General features: G+C 42.8%; 1 pseudogene across 1 annotated transcript; it reads right to left on the bottom strand.

The window, feature by feature from the left end:
• Positions 1-375: 375 nt before the first annotated feature.
• Positions 376-18,912, bottom strand: LOC308400659 (NLR family CARD domain-containing protein 3-like; annotated as a pseudogene). Its single transcript, XR_013974795.1, has 7 exons — positions 18,901-18,912; positions 17,990-18,161; positions 16,038-17,838; positions 15,371-15,544; positions 9,900-10,074; positions 2,138-2,184; positions 376-1,989 (listed from the first exon to the last, which is right to left on the bottom strand). The product of XR_013974795.1 is annotated as an NLR family CARD domain-containing protein 3-like (transcript).
• Between the last annotated feature and the right edge of the window lie 4,809 nt (positions 18,913-23,721).

Genomic DNA, 23,721 nt, shown 5'->3' with positions numbered 1-23,721 from the left:
GGTCTGTACAGGAGCATGTCCACCCCCACTGAAGATCTCAGTCACTGTGAAACATAGAAAGCTGCTTGTGTGGCCTCTGCCTCACATGTAGATACAGCTACAGGTTTCTCTGTCAGTCAGACTGAAACAGTGTCCTGATGCTGCATCATTCAGCTCTGTGCCCCAGTCAGCATCACTGGGAGCTACCAGTGTTTCTGCCCTTTTCCTGTAACACTACACTCAGCACAGGCTCAGCTGGTATCCAGTGTTGGACTTTGGCTTCAGCTGCTGTGATAGATCCTCTAACATAGATCAGCTCTGCTACATGTTGTTAGATAAGTGCAGCTGCTGTCATGTCCTGATGTTTCTCTGGCTCAGCAGCTTCCTCTTCAGAGGTTCACATGGAGCTGATCCAGTATCTCCAGTAACTGTGTTCTGTGCCTCACTGGTTCATCCTTCTGTCTGTGTGACGTCAGTCAGATGTTGAAGTTAAACTCTGTAATCTTCACTGTGTCACAGAGTTCAGTGAGTCCCGTTATTCACAGTATCAATCAGATCATCAGAGAACAGCTGATCAGCAATCAGTGGTGCCAACAGCGCCTCCTGTGGTGAGAGGATGCAATAATGCAATGTAGCATTTTTCCACTCAACACTTGCAGTCATGGAAACTGTCTGTTGGATCTGTGTGACGTTGCTTTCTTGGTTAGAGTTCCTCACAAATGTCCAGATGATTCTTCTAATGAGGCGTCGACCATGTTTGCAGCTCTTTGGAAGAAAACGTCGCCCTTTGCCATCCTTACTTTTCTTTGACTTCTTCAAATGCAGCTGAACTCCAGCTGGTATTTTCTTGGACTTTGCAGCTGTTTCTGGTCATCAGTTCATTCCTGCAAACCTCTGAAGCTGAACAACAATGATGCTGCATTGCTGGCTGATCCCAAAAGGTTGATTCTGTTCATCTGGACGTTTTCAGAAACGTTTGCTCACTGATCAGGTGACTTCTTCAGTCTCAGCTGACTGCAGCTTTACAAGCTTACAAACAGCACATTTGCACAATGACTGAAAGCAGCAGCACCTGATATATATGATACTAATATAATACATATACATATATAATCCATACTAATGATGAAGGAACTGAGCTCACAGTCCATTGTTCATTCAGTGAACTACTCAGTTTATTTTGGGCCTCAGAAATGCTCACTCTGTTTGTACATCACTGTCAGCAATAGACTCATTCTGCTGTGTGGACAGGAACACATGTGACATCACTTCCTGTTTGTTTGTGACTGAAGAAGTTTACAAGGAATCATTTAGAAGAGTTTCAAACATCAACTGATTGAATCCATGAATCTGAAAACGTGTTTGTGAGTGAAAGAGACAGACATGTACAGACTGAACTATCTGTTCAACAGTCAGAGTGTTTCTGTAACAGGAGACACTCTTTACACTCCACTCAGCACAGGGACACTGAGCAACCAGGAGACCAGACACTAAACCCAGGATAAAGAGTTTGAGTGAATGTGGTGTTGAAGGTGTGGAGGTGGATCAGAGTGTCAGAGGAGACTCTGTAGAAGGACAGAGTGCCAGCAGGACAGTCCACATACACTGCTGCTCTGTTAGAGACAGAGGAGGAGGAGGAGGAGGAGGAGGAGGAGGAGGAGGAGGAGATGGGTGTTCCACTGTTATTGTGCCAGACAGACTGAGGACCATCATCAGAGCAGCTCAGACTCCAGGACTGATCATTGTCTCCAAACCAACAGTCATTACTGTCTCCTTTCCTTCTGATGCTTCTGTAACTCACTGATATATAAACGTCTCCTCTCCACTCGACCTCCCAGTAACAGCGACCAGTCAGACCATTTCTACACAGCAGCTGTTTACAAACATCAAATCTGTCTGGATGATCAGGATATGACTGAACCTCCTCCACATGTGTCACCTTCCTGTTGTTGTCAGACAGTTGGAGCTTTGTGTTCACTGTGTTTGTGTCGATTGTGAGTTGACAGGAATCTGATGGAGAGAACAAACACAATCCAGCTGCAGTTATTGATCCATCATCTGTTCATTGATTGACACTTTGATGATGACTCCTGACATGATGAAGATGGTTGAATGTGTGCTGCTTTGTTTTCATGAATCCCATTAAAAACACACTTACACTTCCTCAGACCTGGTCTCAACCATCGGACTCCAGCAGGCTCCACCCTGAAAGGAGGAGGGGGGTCAGAGCAGCACAGTCAGCATGCACACATGGACATTACATGGCTCTCACACACACACTGTTACACACTGAGCTCAAAGCTCGGCTCCACTGTTTTATTCAAAGAAATCTACATTTATTTATCAGCACATTTAAAAACAGCTTGAGCCAAAGTGCTGCACAGAGTAGAGAGAAAATAGGAAACATACACAGTAATGACTATAAAGACTGGTCAGGATTGAAAGCTATAGAGTACAAATGTGTTTCCAACCGGCTTTTAAAAATGTCCAGTGTTGGTGACGACCTGATGTGAAGGGCGACTGTTCCAGAGTTTGGCTGCAGCCATTGATAAAGCTCACCTCTGTTTTTACGTCTAGTTCTGGTCAGAAGCTGCTTATCTGCAGACCTGAGGGCTCCACTTGGATTCTTTTGTTAAAGAGAGATAAGATGGAGCCAATCCATTCACAGATTTAAAGACAACCAGATCTGGAAGTGGATTCTACCACGTACTGGTAACCAGTGGAAAAAGCTGGTGATGGGTCGTCTAGCACAGACCCACCGCTGGAACCAGACAATTGATGAGGGAGAGAACTGTGACAGCGCCGTTCCTTCACTTGACCTCAGTCGCTCTCGTCTGCTCCCTCGTAACACTGCTCTTTATTGAGCTTACATGAATATGCACAAGTTCATTATGACGTCTTACACAGGTATGAACAAAGAGTACCAGTCTGTGCATAGTGTGTGTGTGTGTGTGTCTGTGTGTGTGTGTGTGTGTCTGTGTGTGTGTGTGTGTGTGTGTGTGTGTGTGTCTGTGTCTGTGTGTGTGTGTGTGTGTGTCTGTGTGTGTGTGTGTGTGTGTGTGTGTGTCTGTGTCTGTGTGTGTGTGTGTGTGTGTGCGCGTGTGTGTGTGTGTGTGTGTGTGTGTTCCAGATGTGACCCTGTGACCCCAAAGCTGGTGCTAAGAGTCCAGCGGTCCCCCTAACAAAGGGCTCTTATACTTAACCAGACACAGAGTAGGTGTCCTCCTACACCAGGGGTCTCAAACTCGCGGCCCGCGGGCCAATTGCGGCCCGCAGGACGATAGTTTTTGGCCCCACCTTAATATGAAAATGTAATGTTAGTTTGATAATGTATGACACTTTACAGTGTTGTGGGCGGAGCTGAATTAACCCACCAATCAGGGTGGGATATGGATCTCAGGGGACACCAGCCGGGCTTGATGCAAGCAGGGAAACATTTCTCAATGAGTCAAAGTTCCAGCAGCGTTGCCCTGGAGTGTTTCTTTCTTTCCTGTGCCTGGCTGGCTTCCTCCTTTCTATTGGGCAAACGCCGACATTCGCCCCAGCGCGCTGCGTTCACAACACTTCAAAAAAAGTTGTTTTTTTAAGTTGCTGCCCAGCGGGACATTATACGTATATAGATTTATACACACGTCAGTGGGATTTAAAGTTATTTTTCCACAGAGAGAGATCTCATATTAACTCTCACAGTGATGCGTAGGCGGCGGGATAAAAGAAAAGTCATGAACTCAATGCAGCCCAATTTAGTCTGCAGTCACATAGCGACACCTGTTCATCGGCAACAACAGTCCCCGGTAACCTGGACTAATTATAGGGTCGCACCATAATTTGTGGCTCGATGTTTTTATTTGCATCACTGCGTTTGCATTGCAGCAAACATGAACATTACATATATTTCAATATAATGTAAAAGCAGTCAAAACAACTAACATCAGAAACAGCTGATGTTATTTGTTATATGTCACGGTGTCATTTCCGCTTCTTTCTCCTGTAACAACAGCCCGGCGCCGTGAGCAGTCGCCTTTTTTGCGCTCGCTATCCCTGCACTTTCTACCATCTGCAAACGCCACGGTGTTCGTGTCATCATGAAAGACATGAACATCGAGCGTAAAAACAAAGGAGACTGCTACCGGCTTTTTATCTGCCGATCGCCGTGCTACGGTTGCAAGAAAAAGAAGCAGAAATGACGTTCTCTACGCGTTGAGACGTTCCCCGTCCGTCGGCTAAACGCTTGATTGAAACTTCAATGCGACAGTGACACCAAGTAGAATTATAAATGTCACATAGCCCCAAACATGTCTTTTTCAAAGCCTGCGGTGAAGAGAAAGGTTGGTGATGAGCACCGACAATTTCAGGAAAAGTGGGAAATGCAATATTTCTTTGTTGAGCACAGGGGCACCCCGACCTGTCTTATTTGCACAGAGAAAGTTGCGCTGCACAAGGAATACAATTTGAAACGTCATTACACAACTAGACATGCTGAGCTGGATGCAAAATACCAGGGAGACGAGAGAGCGAACCGGGTTGCCAGTCTTCAAACAGATCTACTGAGGCAGCAAGATTTCTCCAAGAAAGCAACCAAAGAGAATAATGCAGCAGTCGGAGCCACGTGGTTAGTGAGATGATTGCTAAAGCAGGGAAGCCATTCACAGAAGGTGCATTTGTCTAAAAGTGCATATTGCAGGCTGCAAATATAGTCTGTCCGGGAAAGAAAGGTCAGTTTAGCAACATCAGCCTTTCTGCCAACACCGCAGCAGATCGCATTTCTGACCTGTCAAGTGACATTTATGACCAACTGTGTGAGAAAGCCAAATGTTTCAGTGTATACTCAGTCGCTCTTGATGAGACCACAGACATCACCGACACTGCCCAGCTCCCAATGTATGTCCGTGGTGTTGATGACAGTTTTGAAGTGATGGAGGAGCTGCTCACAGTAATTCCAATGCATGGCCAGACCACCGCTCAGCAGATATTTACAAGCTGTGTGATGCCATTGAGAATGTTGGTTTGCCATGGAAGAGGTTTGTTGGAATAACAACAGATGGAGCGCCATCAATGACAGGGAGGAAACATGGACTGGTGGCACAAAACAAACTGGAAGAGGAAGGCGTGGAGGAGGCCATTGCTCTGCACTGCATCATCCATCAGCAGGTCCTTTGCAGCAAATGCCTGAAGTTTGACAATGTGATGTCTATTGTTGTGAAATGCATCAACCAAATCAGATCCAGGGGCTTAAAGCACCGAAGGTTCTGAGCTTTTTTAGAGGAAATGGAGTCAGAATATGGGGATGTGCTCGACTTCACTGAGGTACGTTGGCTCAGCAGGGGAAATGTATTAAAGAGACTTTTTGAGTTGAGAGCAGAAGTGAAGCCTTCATGGAGAAGGATGGAGTTAGTGTTCCTGTGCTAACTCATCCCAAATGGCTCATGGACTCAGCTTTTCTTGTTGATATGACACATGAGCTTAATGTACTGAACAAGACGTTACAAGGCCAGGGGCAACTTGTCAGTGCTGCCTATGACAACGTGAGAGCATTCTCCACAAAACTGGCGCTCTGGAAAGCTCAGCTCTCTCAGACAAACCTTTGCCATTTCCCAGCATGCAAGGCACTCGTGGATGCAGGCACACCATTCAGTGCTGACGAGTATGTTGATGTCATTTTGAGGCTACAGGAGGAATTTGATCACAGGTTTGCTGACTTCAAGACACACAGAGCCACCTTTCACATTTTTGCGGACCCCTTCTCCTTTGATGTGCAAGATGCCCCTTCTGTGCTTCAAATGGAGCTCATTGAGCTGCAGTGCAACTCTGAACTCAAAGCAAAGTTCAGGGAGGTGAGTGGAAAAGCAGACAAGCTTGGACAATTTTTGAGAGACTTGAGCCCTAGTTTCCCTCGGCTTTCCCGAATGTTCAAGCGGACCATGTGCCTTTTTGGTAGCACATACTTGTGCCAAAAGCTCTTCTCCACTTTGAACTTCAATAAGTCCAAGTACAGGTCCAGACTTACGGATGATCATCTTCAAGACATACTGAGGGTCGCAACTGCTTCCTCCCTCAGGCCAAATCTGGCTCGGCTATGCGAGAGGAAACGCTGCCAGGTCTCTAGTAGAGATGGACCGATCCGATATTACGTATCGGTATCGGTCCGATACTGACCTAAATTACTGGATCGGATATCGGAGAAAAATAAAAAATGTAATCCGATCCATTAAATATCACGAAAGCACCTCACAAAAGTTGCAACACGCCGTAACTCACCTCAGAACGTTAGCACGTTGGAGCAGTATGCATCACGTGATAGAGCGGCTGTGGCATGCGGGACCTGTCGGTGGTCTGGATAGCATGTGGAGCTTCGCTAGCAACCTGGCATTTCATCTTCGACAAAGTTATCCCCGAGAGAAGTAAAGCAAGTGTGTAAGTCCATCTCTGAATGTTTGTAAAGCATTCCCACGTTAAGCTTAACAAGCGACTGCCTCTCGCTCTCCGGCTGCTACTTCAATCATGAAACTGCTTAATGATCAGCTGATCGGCTTTTCTGTCGCGAGTCCGTGTCTCTTGTTTGTTTTTGGCCCACTTTGCACCAGAAAGAGGAAACCAGCGGCTGAACAACAGCAGCACGTTTAAACTTGATAAGCTGTTGTTACAATTTATTTAATATTACTTTCTACACCAGGATCTTTTTCTACGTAGCTGACGGCTGGTAACTGTGCAGGGGCGGCTAAACTCTAGCAAAGTTTAGCCAGGGGGGGCCGACAGGGCATTAACTGGGAAAAGGGGGCACAAAGACATACTTTTCTTTCTTATTCTCATTTAAAATGTCGAGCTTTTAATAAATAATTATCTGAATCTTACACCCAAAGTTTTAATTTGATGTAAAATGAATAGAAGTCAATTACTGTATATAGTGACTATTAAGTCTAATATATATACCCTAGTAAGCTATAGTACTTTTTACTTTGGGAAGGTACCATCTGTGCAGTCTGCAATTTTGTTGAAGAAAGATGTTGAATCTATTTAATATTTCTTGAAAAGTAATTGATTTCTGTGCATTTTTATTCACACTGCATCAAATTAAGGTTGATTACGTCGATTAAGCATCATGAGGTGGAGCGTGAGGGGTGGTTCCCTATATTTTATTTATTTATTTTTGTTGTTGCTGGGAGTTGGAACCCTATTAGTTAGGTTGCTTAATATTTACGCTAAGTACTCTTTAAAATACCAGAATAGGGAGGATGGTGTAGGTCTAAGTTTATTAGATTGATCAGTATTGCTGAACTATGAAATGTTTTTTTTGTATACAGGTATAACAGAATAGCTTTAGTGTAGTTGTTGTTTTAAACTTGAGTATGAACTTATACAAAATGCAGCAAGATATTTAAAAAACAGTTTTGTTGATTAAAAAACACTATATCGGTTTCATATCGGTATCGGCAGATATCCAAATTTATGATATTGGTATCGGTATCGGACATAAAAAAGTGGTATCGTGCCATCTCTAGTCTCTAGCAGCAAGGAGTAGGCAAGAGAAGCCATGTTCAGAAGAACAGTTCATTTTCTCCAGTGTTCCATTCATGTTCAGAAGAAGGTTATAGAACTGTTAATACAGACATTTCAATCTAAATACAGCAGATATAGAAGACTGAAAGAAACACACAAGTTCACTGACTAAAAATATCTTATTATTATTTTATTTATGTATTACAGATTGATTTATTTTCTTATTAATTCTTAATTTGTTTATTTATTTTTCATATTTTGTGTTAAAAAATAAAAATAAAGAGATTTGAGAGGATTGGAATTTTTTTAACCATGCCTTTCTTGTGGAAAACCTAATGCGGCCCAGCCTCACCCAGACTCTGCCTGCAGCGGCCCCCAGCTAAATTGAGTTTGAGACCCCTGTCCTACACCATAAATCAGTAAGAGAGGGTACGACCTCTCTCATGGCCCCAAGTGGTGTGTGCATGCCAGAGCATTCTGGAAGGCACACAGAGTCTTTACACACTACTAAGGATCAATCCTCTATCATTATGCAATCAATTATACAACTCTAAGCATATATGAGTAAATATTTCTAAGTATAAATGACAATCAACAATATAAACCTTACAGCTGGTTTTAATAACAGAATTTGTTTCTCAAATGAGAAAGAGCTATCGAGAAACACTCCTAAATCTTTAGTTCTGAACTTTTCCAGTGGGCCAAGGTCAACATTATTAGATAATGCTAATTCTTTTCCCTTACATTATAACAATGTGAGGAGTTAATGCTAAGTATACTGCCATTAGCGGCTAATTCTAATTAGGGGTGAATAATTATTAGTAGCTAATGCTAATATCGTTTTCTCTTCCCTTTTAACAATGTGAACAGCTAGTGCTAGGTAGGCTGATGCTAGCAGCTAATGCTAATTTGACGTGAATTAGCATTATATTAGTGAGGAGTTAATGCTAAGTAGGCTGCCATTAGCTGCTAATGCTAATTTTAGATGAAAAAGCATTAGCAGCTAATGCTCATATTGTTTTCCTTTGCTTTGTAAGAATGACAGCAGCTAGTGATACGAAGTCTACCATTATTAACTATTGTTAATTTGATGTAAATTAGCATTATCCGATAATGGTAACCCTTTTCCCCTGCATTATAACGATGTCAGGAGTTAATGCTAACTAGGCTGCCATTAGGGGCTAACTCTAATTAGGTGAATAATTATTAGCAGCTAATGCTATTATTGTTTTCCCTTTTAACAATGTGAGCAGCTAATGCTAATTTGATGTGAATTAGCATTATATTAGTGAGCAGTTAATGCTAAGTAGGCTGCCATTATTAACTAATGCTACTTTGACGTGAATTAGCATTATGTGCTAATACTAATACTGTTTTCCCTTACTTTTTAACAATGTCAGCAGCTAATTCTAAATACGCTCTTGTAAATAGGTAATTCTAATTTAGTGTGAATTAGCATTATTCAATAATGCTAACACTGTTTTCTCTTACTTATTAAAAATGATAGTAGCTAATACTAATACTCTTTCCCGTTGGGTAACAACGATGTGAGGAGTTAATGCTAAGTAGGCTGCTTTTAGAGGCTTATTCTAATTAGGGCTGAATAACTATTAGTAGCTAATGCTAATATTGTTTTCTCTTTCCTTATAACAATATGAGCAGCTAATGCTAATTTGATATGAATTAGCATTATATTAGTGAGGAGTTAATGCTAAGTAGGCTACCATTAGCAGCTAAAGCTAATTTGAGGTGAATAAGCATTAGTAGCTTATGCTAATACCCTTTTCTCTTGTTTTATAATGATGTGAGACGTTAATGCTAAATAGGCTTCCATGAGTGACTCATTTCCCTTGCATTATAAAGATGTGAAGAGTTTATGCTAAGTAAGCTGCCATTAGCAGCTAATGCTAATACTGTTTTCCCTTTCTTTATACAACTTGAGCAGTTATTGCTAAGTAGGCCACTTTTCTCTGCTAAAGATTTCTGTGACCATGATAGAAACTCTGATAAGCTAATGCTGTTTATGGGCCCTGTTAGAATCAATATTTCATTCTCATTCTGTTGTTTGAGAACAATAACAGAAAAATGTGCACTTCAGAACAAATTTATTGTGAATTCAGCTGTGAATGTACAGTTTGTCATTATTTAAGCTTCCATTTCCAAATGTTAGCTGACACTTTATTAGGTACACTGGCATCTATATCAGGTACACCTGTGACCTAAATGTTCCTGCAAACAGACTCCTTGGAGACCCCTACATAAATATCCATGAACTATCCAGCTAGACTAGTGTGTCTGTCCCTGAAAATATTCCTGCATGTGTGATTGTTCATGTGTCATCTGCAGGAAACAAACAGGAAGTGAAGGAAAGACACAGGAAATGTTTCCAGCTCTTCCTCCTCTATCAGATTTTCTCTCCATACCTGAGAGTGTCCAGCCTCCAGCCTGGATCCTTCAGTCCAGCCGAGAGCAGCTTCATTCCTGAGTCACCTGGATGATTGTAGCTCAGGTCCAGCTCTCTCAGATGGGAGGGGTTGGAGCTCAGAGCTGAGGCCAGAGAAGTACAGCCTTCCTCTGTGATCAGACGGGCCTGACAGACTGCAGACACACAAAACAACAATCTATCTGTCAACAGTTGTTTTCTCTTTGTCACAATAACATCTATCCATTTACATCCATTCAATGTAACTTTATTTATAAGTGACAATACCCAACAGACAACAACAGTCATCTGAAGCTGTTTAACAGTGTAAGGTAACCGCCTCCACTGTGAGCAGCACTTGGTGATGGTGGGAAGAAGAACTCCCTCTGATACAAAGATCCTCCCAGTGAAAACAGGCTCCAGGAGGAGCATCTACCATGACTGGTTGCAGGGTGAGGGGAAAGAGAAGAGATGAGCTCAGAGAGACAAGAACAAAACAGAGAGACAAAAGTTAAGGACATGCAGTAGTGACATATAAAAGCATCAGGAGTGAAAAGAGGGGAGAAGAAAGCAGAGCATCATGGGAAGTCCACCAACAGCCTGAGCCTATAGCAGCATAACTAAGGGATGGTTCAGGGTCACCTGATCCAGCTCGAACTATAAGCTTTATCAAAAAGGAAAGTTTGAAGCTGATCTTCAAAGTAGAGAGGGTGTCTGTCTCCTGAACTCAAACTGGGAGCTGCTTCCACACCCAGTCCAACATAGCCAGGCTTTCTTTGCTGCTTTGACAAAACCTCAAATCCCAGTCAGAGATGATGAGCATCATCACAGTGATGATCATTTCTCTGTAACCCAGGCTTTCTGCTTCAGGATCTGTGCACGCTCACAGAACAAGGAGACCTTTAAACATCATTTCACTAAATGGATGGACTGAGCTCAGCCTACAGATGAACTGGTGCCAGAGATCATAAAGAACATCAAACAGTCAAATTCAACACTTTAATGAAAATATGAGATTAATGCTGCAGACAATCATGAAGCTGCTGAATTCATGAACATCAAGAATGCAGCGAGTGGTAAAATAAAGATTTGACCTCAGTGTGCTCAGTGTTCCTGTCTATTCCTAACATATTCCTAACATGATAGCTGCACTTTAGAGCTCTAAAACTGGAACTGACACATATTTAAACTCCACATGTTACTCAGTACATTCAGTTCTGACACTCGCCCACAGTCCAACAAAGGAAACATGGAGATCACATCAGTTTGTCACCAAAGTCTAATTATTAGGGCAACTTAACCTGTTATTATCTCGTTAACTCATTAACTGATTAACGTCAGCAATTATTTTAATCACAGTTTTTAAAATCATGATTATTGTGAAAGTGCTCACTGGCTCTGAATATAAAAGCCATGGGTCACAGGAGGGATGTTGATCAGTGCTGGCTTGAAATGGGCGTCATTATGCATCTCAGCCAATGGGAGCATTGAGGGTGGGCCTAATACTACTGCAGCGCTCACATGACCCAGGACAGAAAGAAAGGGGCGGGGACAGAAACATGGAGACAGGTACAGATCTTTGACATGTTCATTTTAAACTGTTCCAGGAGGCAGTGTTGATACAACTAAAGTTATCTGTTGTTGAAGAAGTCGGTCTGAGGAACGTTCTTAGGATCAACAAATGACAGCATGTATGAGCCTCAAGACGCAGCATCACAAGAAGAACACATGAGCTGTAGAAAAAGGAGAGACTACGAAAGCCACGGTGTTACAACATGAACCAGCTGTTGGTCTCTCTGGAGACTACTGGGCGTGGCTGGGTAACCATGGTTACCTGGGAGTTACAGAAACGTGCAGAACATGTGATTCATGTTGCACAGCAGTGGGACATTTGAAATACAGTCAGCACACTCAGTACAGATAGTGCATCAAATATGATGCTGCTGCCAGACGTCTGCCTTTGAACACGTCCCTGCATCGCGCACAACACCAAGGTTGCCATGGCGATCACAGCTGACAGGGACAAAGTGCACAGCTGGAAGCCTGCAGGTATATTTAACATGATGTATTTCTCAGTGTCCTGTCTGTGTGTGAGAGACAAACAGCCTCTGTATGTGTGTGTAAATACAGCATGAATATGTAGAGGACATGTTTGTGGATATAAGTAAATGAAAGCTCTGCGTCATTTGAATCTTCTTGTTTCTGTTGCAGGTCTGTGACTGAACTTCTGGGAGGAGAATCGTTGGTTTCATGCTCTGTGATTCTGTGTTTTGTCATCTCTCTCAGGTGATGGAGAGCTCAGATGATGACCCCGCCTATGTGGTCAAATTCAAGTCTACATTCAGAACAGACCTGGAGACACGCAAGCAAAATGCCAACATTGTATATGTGAAAACTGCTGCTGGAGCCAGATTCAAGGAGCTCAAGTGTTTACCCAGATCTTACTGAACTCACTGCAGGAACAGAGGGTTGTTGGAGGGAAACCTGTGGAAGCAACAACATCCGAGCCACCAGAGAAGAAGTTGGCCCTGTTGGTGCTTCATCAGAGTGTGAACAGGAGGAAGACTCAGCTGAGAACAGTGTGGTGGATACAGAGCAGAGCCCACCATCAGTACAGAGGCCTGTCCATTAGAGTGCTGCTCCAACATGCAGCACATGTACTTGGCCACAGCTGCAACATCTGTACCTGTGAAAGCTTCTTCTCTGTTGCTGCTCATATTGTGCAGAAGAAGAGAGTTTCTTTATCATCAGAAAATGTCAATGAGCTTGTGAGTCTTAGCAGCTGGCTCGGTGCAGAGGAGGAAGAACATGTCAGTCAGAGGAAGATAAATGCAGTTCATGTTGTCAACTCAACCTGGACTGTTGAAAGAGTTTTTCTTTGTCTGGTTTCTGACTGAGATTCTCCAAAGGAAATCCAGCACAAACACACACTTCACACACTCAAAGTCCTGCACAGTAAATGAGCTGATGAGCGTTTGTGCTGCTGCCTGATAACAGAACAATAGTTCTGCTGCTTCCTGTTCTGCAAACACACATTTATAAATGTTCACTTGCTGTTGATCAAAGGTATGTTGGTGGCTCTGGACGCTGAGGGAACTTTGTAAAAAACTAGATCAAATGTTAACGTCCTGGCAGAGGCAAAGAACTTTGATTTGATATTTGATTAGATTCATGTTTCAGCTCAGACTGACAGAAATGTTTGAACTGCTGCTGTGTTAAAGGGAACACTGCTGTTAGAAAGCACCTGATCTGTTTCTGCACACTGAATGTTGCACTTCTCATACTGCAGTACTATTAAAATAAGTACACAATGCACTACTTTTGAACTCATGATTGAATGTTGCTGTAACAAAGCCATTAATGTGATTCACAGTGTTCATGGTTTCCCAGCACAACAAATGATTGCACAAGTGTGACTGATCCACTTTCTAATGTGTGTGTAGCCCACACTGTGTGTCACTGTGTCACAGGTGAGTCTGTGTGTCCAGGTTCTATGAGGACAACAGGATATAGTGACTGAGTCCAGCAGCTTAAAGTCTGACTCCATCCTCCATTTAAATAACTCACAGCAACAACTGAATAGCTTTGCCTTTGTGTAGCTGACACTTCATTTTAATGTCCTTCTATTCTGGTTCATCTGGTCTCAGTTTCTATAAGCACACAGGTTTCATCAGGACTCTATGACCTCAGTAATCTTTGCTGGGCCTTAATGCTCTGAACAAAGCTGCACAGCACAAGACTAAATAGAAATGAATCAGTCTTTCATTCTCACTGCTGTTTGACTTCAGCTCTCAATGTCCCACCATAACCCATGGAAAGAATTACTGTCCATCCAGGCTGCTGAACATGAAGCTGAAGAAGGTGGAGTATTGTGAGGGCTGATGGAGATGATGATGAATCCAGGAGCAGTGGGTGGATGGCAGCATCAGCATGAAGGATCAGTGTGAGAACACATCATCATCCACAAAGGAAACCAGTCTGAGTGTCTGACGCTCTTGTTAGAAAGACGCAGTCCCAGCAGTTAGCTTGTCTGCTAGTTAGCTGAGAGCTAGCTCACTTGTACATTGAATACCAAACTGTGTAAACCAGGGGTGTCAAACATATGGCCCGTGGGCCAAATCAAGCCCTTGACATAATTTCATATGTCAAATATTGATGAATTTTCAGGCTTGCTGATAATCAATGTGAGCACGGCTGAGATGTTATTCTGATGAGCAAACCATGTGGCCAAACACTTTAAGAGACAGACTGGGATCATACCATTATGTGAAAGAGGACGGAAATGTCCCATAGACAGCAAGGGTAGTGGTAGAGACCAGTACACAGAGAAATGGGAGCTGTACTGAAATGCAAGCGTGTCAGGAAAGAGTGAAAAGGCAAAATGAGCAGCATCTGGCTGCATTTCAGTGATATTGGAGACCACAAAGCTGAGTGCAACATTTATACAGGAGATATACAGGAGACGCTGAGAGTAGAACTGATAAAATTAGGAGCTGGCTAAAGTGAGACCCATTTTTATTTCCACCCATTTTCCACTGTGGAGGACAAAAGGTTTCAAACTGGTCCAGGTCTTAAACCTCACGTGTTCTTCCTAATAGCAGTAAATGGATAGAAATAAGGCTTTTATGAAAACACTGAATACAACTTGCTGCCTTTAAAAAGACTAAACGTACAGTTCAGTATTGAATCCTACATAAAATAAACTATATATAAAGTGTGTCTGAATGGCAGAGATGCAGAAATATGTGCATGTAGCACAGAGCCACGGCTCAGTGTCTGAATGAGTCTCACAGACCTGAATGTGCTGTTGAAGCCATTTATAATTATAACGTAATTCTTTACTCGTTTGATCTGCTCCTTACCACAAGCCACCAGACGTAGAAGGTTTTGGACTTTTAACTATATTTTCTGAAGTTTTACAACTTTTCTTACTGTTAAAAACCTCGTTATGGCCATTCATGCTGTACAAAGTAATTAGACATGTGTGGTATCTACAGAAACGTCAGGATCTCAGCTAAAAGTTCACAAAACCATCTCAACAACCACCAAACAGCTGAAACAGCAGGTGAACAGATTACACAAAAAAGATGTAAACACAAATCCCCCTGATCATCTGTTTTTTAAACATGAAGCGTCGTTTTGGACGTTCATTTACTGCTGGTTCAGTGAATTTTGGTTGGACAGTGATGAAACCTGCAGCCTCAGAATCTGTGAGAAGTCTGCTTTCAGCACGCAACAGCATTGTTGTGTTGTGTGCTGTGGATCCACCTCTGCAAACTCATCACTGTTTCACCATCATGTTTCTACTTAGACAATAACAAAGGAAGCAGTTCCCAGGAACTACTTCCTGTCTTGTTAACATAAGAGTATGTTGCCCTTCAAAACACCTCCACTTCTCCTCTTATTAGAGGACTGCCTTATTATTAATCTGCTAATTCTGTCAGTTGATGAAAGAAAAATGCTTGATCTCACCTGAGAGTTTCCAGTGTACAGTGTGGACTCTTCAGTCCTTCAGACAGAAGCTTCACGCCTGAATCCTTCAGGTTACTGTTACTCAGGTCCAGCTGTCTCAGATTAGAGGTCTGAGAGCTGAGACCTGAGGCCAGAGCTTCACAGCTTCTCTCTGACAGGTCACAGTGACTCAGTCTGAAAAATAACAGATAAACAATTACAAAAATAAAACACTTATGTTGAAGTGTAATGAGATACTATTATATTTAGCAATATTTCATCTTGTTTTGTCAGGAAACTGAGCACTGATGCAGAGCAACATGTGGAGAGAATCAGAGGAGAAGAAGTGAAGAGAGAACAGCAGTAAAACAACACTGAATTGTTCAGTGTGCTTTTGATATCAACAGAATGTGTCAAATTTCTTTATTTTGTATTTGTTTTAGTAGAATTGATGATTATCACTTAGATAACAACCACAGGCCAGGTCTAAATTGCACTTTGGTGACAGTTACACCCAGAAATATTTCAGAAACGTGGACAATTTGTGCTCCATTGTATTCAGTATTGAACAAACTGAGTACCGATGACCACTTAATATTTTTGATATGTTATTTGAGTTGTTCCACCTGATCTGTGTTAACTAGAATAAACATTTAAAAGCTAAAGCTATGATCACAGATTTACTCACAGAGCTTTGTTGGAGGCTTTGACCACTGGCAGCAGCCTCAGAAGAGCCTCCTCTGAAGCAGAGTATTTCTTCAGGTCAAACACATCCAGATCTTCTTCTGATGACAGTAAGATGAAGACCAGAGCTGACCACTGAGCAGGAGACAGTTTATCTGTGGAGAGACGTCCTGATCTCAGGGACTGTTGGATCTCCTCCACTAGAGAACGATCATTCAGTTCATTCAGACAGTGGATCAGATTGATGCTTTTCTCTGCAGACAGATTCTCACTGAGCTTCTTCTTGATGTACTGAACTGTTTCCTGATTGGTCTGCCAGTTACTTCCTGTCTGTGTCAGCAGACCTCGTAGGAGACTCTGATTGGTCTGCAGTGAAAGACCCAGGAGGAAGCGGAGGAACAAGTCCAGGTGTCCATTTGGACTCTGTAAGGCCTTGTTCACAGCACTCTGGTGGAGAGATTGAAGTTTTGGTTTGTTAAATAATTTAGATTTCTTGGAGGTTGTTTGTTGTTGTTCCAGCAGATTGAGTCCAGAGTTGATGAAGGTCAGATGGACATGAAGAGCAGCCAGAAACTCCTGAACACTCAGATGGATGAAGCAGAACACCTTGTCCTGGTACAGTCCTCTCTCCTCTTTAAAGATCTGTGTGAACACTCCTGAGTACACTGAGGCTGCTCTGATATCGATGCCACACTCTGTCAGGTCTGATTCATAGAAGATCAGGTTTCCTTTCTGCAGCTGATCAAAAGCCAGTTTTCCCAGAGACTCCATCATCTTCCTGTTCTTTTTATTCCAGTGTGGATCTGTCTCAGCTCCTCCATCATACTTGACCTTCTTCACTTTGGCCTGAACCACCAGGAAGTGGATGTACATCTCAGTCAGGGTCTTGGGCAGCTGTCCTCCCTCTCTGGTTTCCAGCACATCCTCCAGAACTGTAGCAGTGATCCAGCAGAAGACTGGGATGTGACACATGATGTGGAGGCTTCGTGATGTCTTGATGTGGGAGATGATGCTGCTGGCCTGCTTCTTATCTCTGAATCTCTTCCTGAAGTACTCCTCCTTCTGTGGGTCAGTGAACCCTCTGACCTCTGTCACCATGCCAACACAGTCAGGAGGGATCTGATTGGCTGCGGCAGGTCGTGTGGTTATCCAGAGGCGAGCAGAGGGAAGCAGTTTTCCCCTGATGAGGTTTATCAGCAGCACATCCACTGAGGTGGACTTTCTAGGGTCAGTTAGGATTGTAGTTTTGTGGAAGTCCAGAGGAAGTCGACACTCATCCAGACCATCAAAGATGAACACAACCTGGAAGTCTTCAAAGCTGCAGATTCCTGCTTCTTTGGTTTCAGTAAAGAAGTGATGAACAAGTCCCACCAAGCTGAACTTTTCCTCTTTCAGCACATTCAGCTCTCTGAAAGTGAATGGAAATATGAACTGGATGTCCTGGTTGGCTTTGTCTTCAGCCCAGTCCAGGCTGTATTTCTGTGTTAAGACTGTTTTCCCAATGCCAGCCACTCCCTTTGTCAGCACTGTTCTGATTGGTTCGTCTCTTCCAGGTGAGGCTTTAAAGATGTCTTCTTGTCTGATGGTTGTTTCTGGTCTGTCTGGTTTCCTGGATGCTGTTTCAATCTGTCTGACCTCATGTTCATCATTGACCTCTGCAGTCCCTCCCTCTGTGATGTAGAGCTCTGTGTAGATCTGATTCAGGAGGGTTGGGTTTCCTGCTTTAGCGATGCCCTCAAACACACACTGGAACTTCTTCTTCAGGGTGGATTTAAGGTTACGATGACAAACAGCAGCTGGAAGTTCTGAATAATAATAATAAAAATACAACTTTAACAATCATATTTTACAAAATGCTGATGACAATTTCTGACCCACTGAGAAATGACTGAACACACTGGTGTCACAAGTGTCTCATTTATCCAGCAGCTTAAATCTTTAGATAAATCCTCTTACGTCTCTGCAGACGGTCAGCCAGCTCCTCCTGCTTCATTCTCCTCAGGAAGTCCACTGTGATCTTCACAAATGCCTCTCTGCTGTTTCTCCTCTGCTCATCATCCTCCCTCTGAAATTCCAAGCACTGGGGCTTATTTGGATTCAGAGCCTTCTGGATCTTCTTCAGCTCGTTCTTCACAAAAGTGATGATGTTGTCCTCCAGCAGCTGGAACAGAATATTTATGAATGACCCACCACTCTGAACTTTAGTCCACACAACATCCACTTCTTTACGATCAAGGGGCATATCATCCGCGAACTCTTCACCAATTATAGGTTTGACTTTATCTGATTAACTGAGACTTTGTCCACAACTCCATGATCCCAAAAAGTTGATTCTGTTCATATGAATGCAGCGATTTCAGTGGGAGAAACATTTCACTGGTGTTCAGAGCTGAACTACCAACAGGTTGATGATCAAAGCCAGAAACTTGGAGATGTTTCAGGTGACTGAGTTGATCGTACAGACAACTGGTCTTAAAGGTTCACTCTGTTTACACATACAGATCAGTATTTAAGGTTTGACTCTCATCATCCACTGGGGCACAAACTGGGCGTCATCAGGACACAACAACACAGAACAAACACCATCCCCACAGACACAGCAGCCAGCGAAGCAGAAGAACTTCACATCAAGAAGGTCCTGAGTAAATGTGAACGCTGGTTTGAGGGCGGAGTCAAGGAGGCCATTTATGTGAAAAGGAAAGACCATCTCTGAATGGAGGAGGGGCCCAAGGGTACAACTGTCACCATCTTACATGCTGTGATTGCAGCCATTCCCCAGCTCTCTGTGAACTGGACTCATGACCATTGATCAACAACCATTGATCAATGGTCCTGACAATATGCGTACCAATGATCAATGAACTGACCTCCCAGCCCATTGTTCCTTCAGTGGGCTGGTTTCAGTCATACAAATGTCCTGTTTATGAGATTGAAACCTGCAGTCAGCTGAGACTGAAGAAGTCACCTGATGATGATGAAACGTTTCTCCCTCTGAAAACATCCAGATGAACAGAATCAAGCTTTTTGGGATTTACGTACCTGGATGATTGAGCATCAAGACACAACTCTGTGACTTTTCTCAGATGAATAAATCCTCTCCTCCAGCTTTGTTTACATCTACCAGCCCTGTGGCGCTGCCCAGGGAAATAATCTATGTGAGAGGTGGAAAGTCATACAGGTGTCTGCTCCTGCCTTCAGTTATTTTATCTACTGTGTGTCAACTGGCTGAACCTCCTCCAACTGTCTACTGTCTCCCTAAACTCAACAATGACTTAGTGATCTATCCATTCTCTGACCAAACACATCCTGCTGCAGGAGGTTAACATAGCAGCCAATGATGATCCCACTCACTGTGAACAACACATTTGGACCTGATTTGCTGCTCTGGTTTACACGTGAACTTCCACTGCTGCTGTCACCAACTTGAGAGGCTCTACAGAAAAACTGGACTTGTCCATAAAAATCATAAACTACATTACAAGGACAGCATTGCTCAATCAACTCTAATTACTACTGACATGTTATCTCTTCTAACTAAGGTACAGACACTCAAACTTGCTGCTTTCAGTGAGAAGTCAAATGTCTGAATATGAGCTGGAAGCTGCTGAGAGTCCTCCTCCTTCCCGTGGGGTTTACTTTCTCTACTACTTTCAATATAAACACGCCCCTTTCATGCACCTGCAGAGGGCCACCAGCAGATGGAGCTGTCTTAAACAAATCCACTTGGATAGTTAGCTGTAGATGACTTTATCAGTATGATTGTAGGACTTTGAGTTATTCTTCAGATTTATTTAAACTCCTATATTGTGCACAAGTGTTGAGCGACCCATAATTTCTCTGTACTTTTCATAAGAGCAGCCAGACTTTCAGCTAGTTTTTGTTTTTTAAGAGCTCAAAGTTATTGAAGAAACAGTTATTCAGCTTCATTCCCACTGATCTCGACTACAAACTGTTTCACTTTGGTTTCTGTTTAAAGCCTCGATGTTTAAAACGTTTCCCTGTGATCACATTTGCACCGTCTGATTTCAAAGTTTGTTTCTTTTGGTCATTTAGTCCACAGAGTCCTTGGTGTTCTGAAAGGGACCTATAAATAAATGCATTATTATTAATATTAAAGTAGTTGTTGTACATGTACAGACCATAAATATGGAGTCCAGCTGTGTTTGATGCTGCTGGGCAGACTGACCACTGGGAACCTCTGAGCTCTGCTGGTCCACTCTGTGGAGGAACCATGAAGGATTAGATCAACACAGGATAAAGATCCAGGAGTTTCTGCTCAAATAACTTCATCTGAATCAAGTCTGTCAAGTTTTAAACTCTCAGATTGTGAACATATCAGTAATTTTCAGTCTGTTTTCATGGACGTCCTTTCAGTGGTGATGTCAGGGATGATTTTGAAGAAGCTCATCAAACTGAACCATCAGCAGATCACTGCTCCAAAACCAGAACATGATCCGAGTCTCCCTCCACCACCAGAACACCAGCTTTACTAACGTGGTAGATCAGTGTAGTACAGATCAATAACTGATGAGTCATTTGATCAAAATCACTGAGTGCTTCACGTCTGACCCTCTGATGCTTCTGTAGACATTTTGCATATTTAATGAATGTCTGACAGTTTTACATTCATTCTATGAACACAGTGGAAATGTTGTGTTATAGTCTCCATGTTGTTTCCAGCATCATAAATTCTTAAGTTCAGAAAATTAGATTCTTTCTTCACAGCTGAAAAACAACAACATTTATTCTCTATTGAAATCTGCATCGTCCACTCCAAAGGTCACAATCTGAAGGTAACATCTGGTTTTGTTCCCTGTGGTTAACTCTGAGCATCAGTATGGTGGGATTTATCCACTACATCCACACCACTGTGGTTCAGTGTTGTCCTGATGGAGTAACAGCAGCCAGTATGATCCAGGCTTTAGCTGCTGGGTCTCTGTGTGACCTCTCAGACTGTTTAACAGATCAGACACAAAGAGAATCAGAGCAGCTCTGTTCTTTAAAGACAAACATGAACCCACTCAGGTCACACTTTCCCCACAGATATGAGCATCACTGTCCTCAAACAGCAAATGACCAAGTCGAACATTTGGATCTTTTCTCTTTCATTGTTTTCTTTTTAATGAATCTTTGTAACAATCTGAGGATGTTTCAGGTCATATTTATCCAGGAAACACAAACATGTAAAGGAGTCATCACAGCTCTCTGACCTCGTTGCTCCAGGTTCACCACTGAAGTATGGAGGGTCACCTTTGGACCGGTCGCTCCTCACAGACGGACAGCTGGACCCTGCAGACTGTGACCTCTGACCTCTGCAGACACAAACATGATTGAAGCAGCTGTGATCACACAGACTGCAGATAATGCAGCTGTTTCCTGTCAGTAACATCCTCTTAGATTAGAGTTCAGCTTTTTACAGGAAAACTGGACAAAACTGATTTTTGTTACAAACTCATTTTCATTTCCTCTCAGCTCACAAACACAGTCAGACAATCAACCAGAGTCAACACTGATTATAATGTCAGTGCAGAATTATTTCTGTTACTCAGTGAGTTCAGCTCTCTGACCTCGTTGCTCCAGGTTCACCACTGAAGTCTGGATTTTGACCTTTGGACCGGTCACTCCTCACAGACGGACAGCTGGACCCTGCAGACTCTGCTCTGTCCTCCTCTTCCTCCATCATCATCTTCAGTCAGTCTGAGAGGTAAACCACAAACACTCAGTGAGTTCACATTAACAGGAGGAACCGAGTTACAGTCGCTGACCTCTGACCCGTCATGTGACCATGAAACCAGGTCAATATGTCTGTAGGTTCAGTCATCCAGGTCATGTGATCTAAGGAGCTTGGAGAGAAAAGAGACGTCTTTAAGTTTCTGGAAGACGTTTCATCTGAGAAGCTTCTTCAGCTCTAAAACCAAACGGTGGAGAGTCCCAGATATTTAAACCTGAGAGGGAAAGAAAGCATGTCGCTGACCCACCACTGATGTTATTTCAAGGAGGAAACTGAGAGCCTTTGCACCAGGAGCACAAACATCAGCTCCAGCAATGATCCACTGATGTGTTTTTATTCCATGTATGAATGTTGTTATTGACAGAGATGACGTTTGTGTGTCAGTGATGCAGTGACTGTTGTTGTTACCTGTACAGGCTGGTTAGACTCTATGAAACAGATCATACAGATCTCTGCATGTTAGAAGAGACTATTAAAGGTCATGAATGAGACAAAGGCAGGGAGGCGTCCTTTACAGCTAAACAGCAGAGTGAGAGAACAGCCAGCACCTCTACATTTATCACATTATACAGCACATGTATGATACTGACAGGGATGAGAAGAATTTAGTGATTCTGATCCCATCATTGATATTACTTATTGATTCTCAGTAGCTCTGCTCTGACAGTCACCACCATCACTGAGCAGCATATCAAAGACATTTGTGCACATTAACTGCATGTTGTGGCTCAAATGTTTGTGCATGTTGGAGGCATTTCCTCTTTGTTGTGATCAGTGTTGGTCATTACTCAAAACAGTCATTATTACACATATTACACAGAACACTTTGATTAAAAGTAATGGAGTACGTTACTTCATTACTCCTCATAACATTACTTTGATGTTACTGTGTGAAATGAACAAATGAGCATGTAACAACATAAAGCTGAGGTACAGCCCCACACACCAACACAGATCCTGATGAGGTCACGTGATGTTTCTCTGAGTGTTTATGAACACAAATCAAAGATGAAACAGCACAAAGACACTTCAAAGTGATTCTACTGTAGAAACATGAACAGGTAGAAACCTGCAGCCTGACTGCTCATCACTTTGTTACCTGTTCAAGTTCAGCAGCAGCAGCTCACTTTATCACGGTGCTGGTCTGGGGTCAGTGTTTACTCAGCTTTAACCTCACTCTGGGTTCTTGGCTAGCCTAGCTTTAGCTTAGTGTTAGCATGCTGTGTGCTAGCTTAGCGTCAGAGCTCTGCAGGTGTCTCGTGTGTAAATATTAATCACAGTGACAGTAAAGGAGGTAAAGGGCTGTGACGTCATCACGTACGCTGCGTCCTCTGTGGGCTCTGAGTGAACTCAAAGTACAAACTACAAGTACACAAACACGAACGTAGCTCAGAGTGGCGGACACACTCGGCCTCGTTGGTCCAGCTGTGAGTCCGTTACCGTGAACTATGGAGCGGCAGATTTGTGCTGAACTAAGCTGCACACAGCTGATGTTAGCCAGGAAACATTACACACTGACTTTAATGGAGAGACCGGAAATACAAACACACACAGTTTGTTGTGTGAAGAAATCAAACACGAGCTGAACAAACAGTAAAGTTCCTAAAGACAAACTGTTAAAGGAGGAAACAAAGCAAACTTACAGTTTCTTCACACACCAACAACAAGCTCCACTCCACGAAGTTCAGGAAGTGAAATTAAACTTTGAGGACACTCGGGAACATCGTAACACTGTGCTGCGTTCAAATAAACCTCGGAAATTCCAAACCTCTGGCAGGCTGTGATTTATTTCTGCTGGTTTTCCTGTTTGAAGCACAAACATCCGTCATCACTTTGTTGTTGTTCTTCCTGCAGCGTTTAAATATTTCAGCACTGAACTGATGTTTCTTCAAAGCTCATTTCAACCTGTTGAAGTCATGACTGAAAGTGCAGACTGAGAGTGGATCACATGATGTTT

This window comes from Rhamphochromis sp. 'chilingali' (assembly GCF_963969265.1).
Source record: "Rhamphochromis sp. 'chilingali' genome assembly, chromosome: 1".
Classification (NCBI taxonomy): Eukaryota; Metazoa; Chordata; class Actinopteri; order Cichliformes; family Cichlidae; genus Rhamphochromis; species Rhamphochromis sp. 'chilingali'.
Note: the sequence above shows the minus strand (reverse complement) of the source record. Positions and strands in the feature narration are given on the sequence as shown.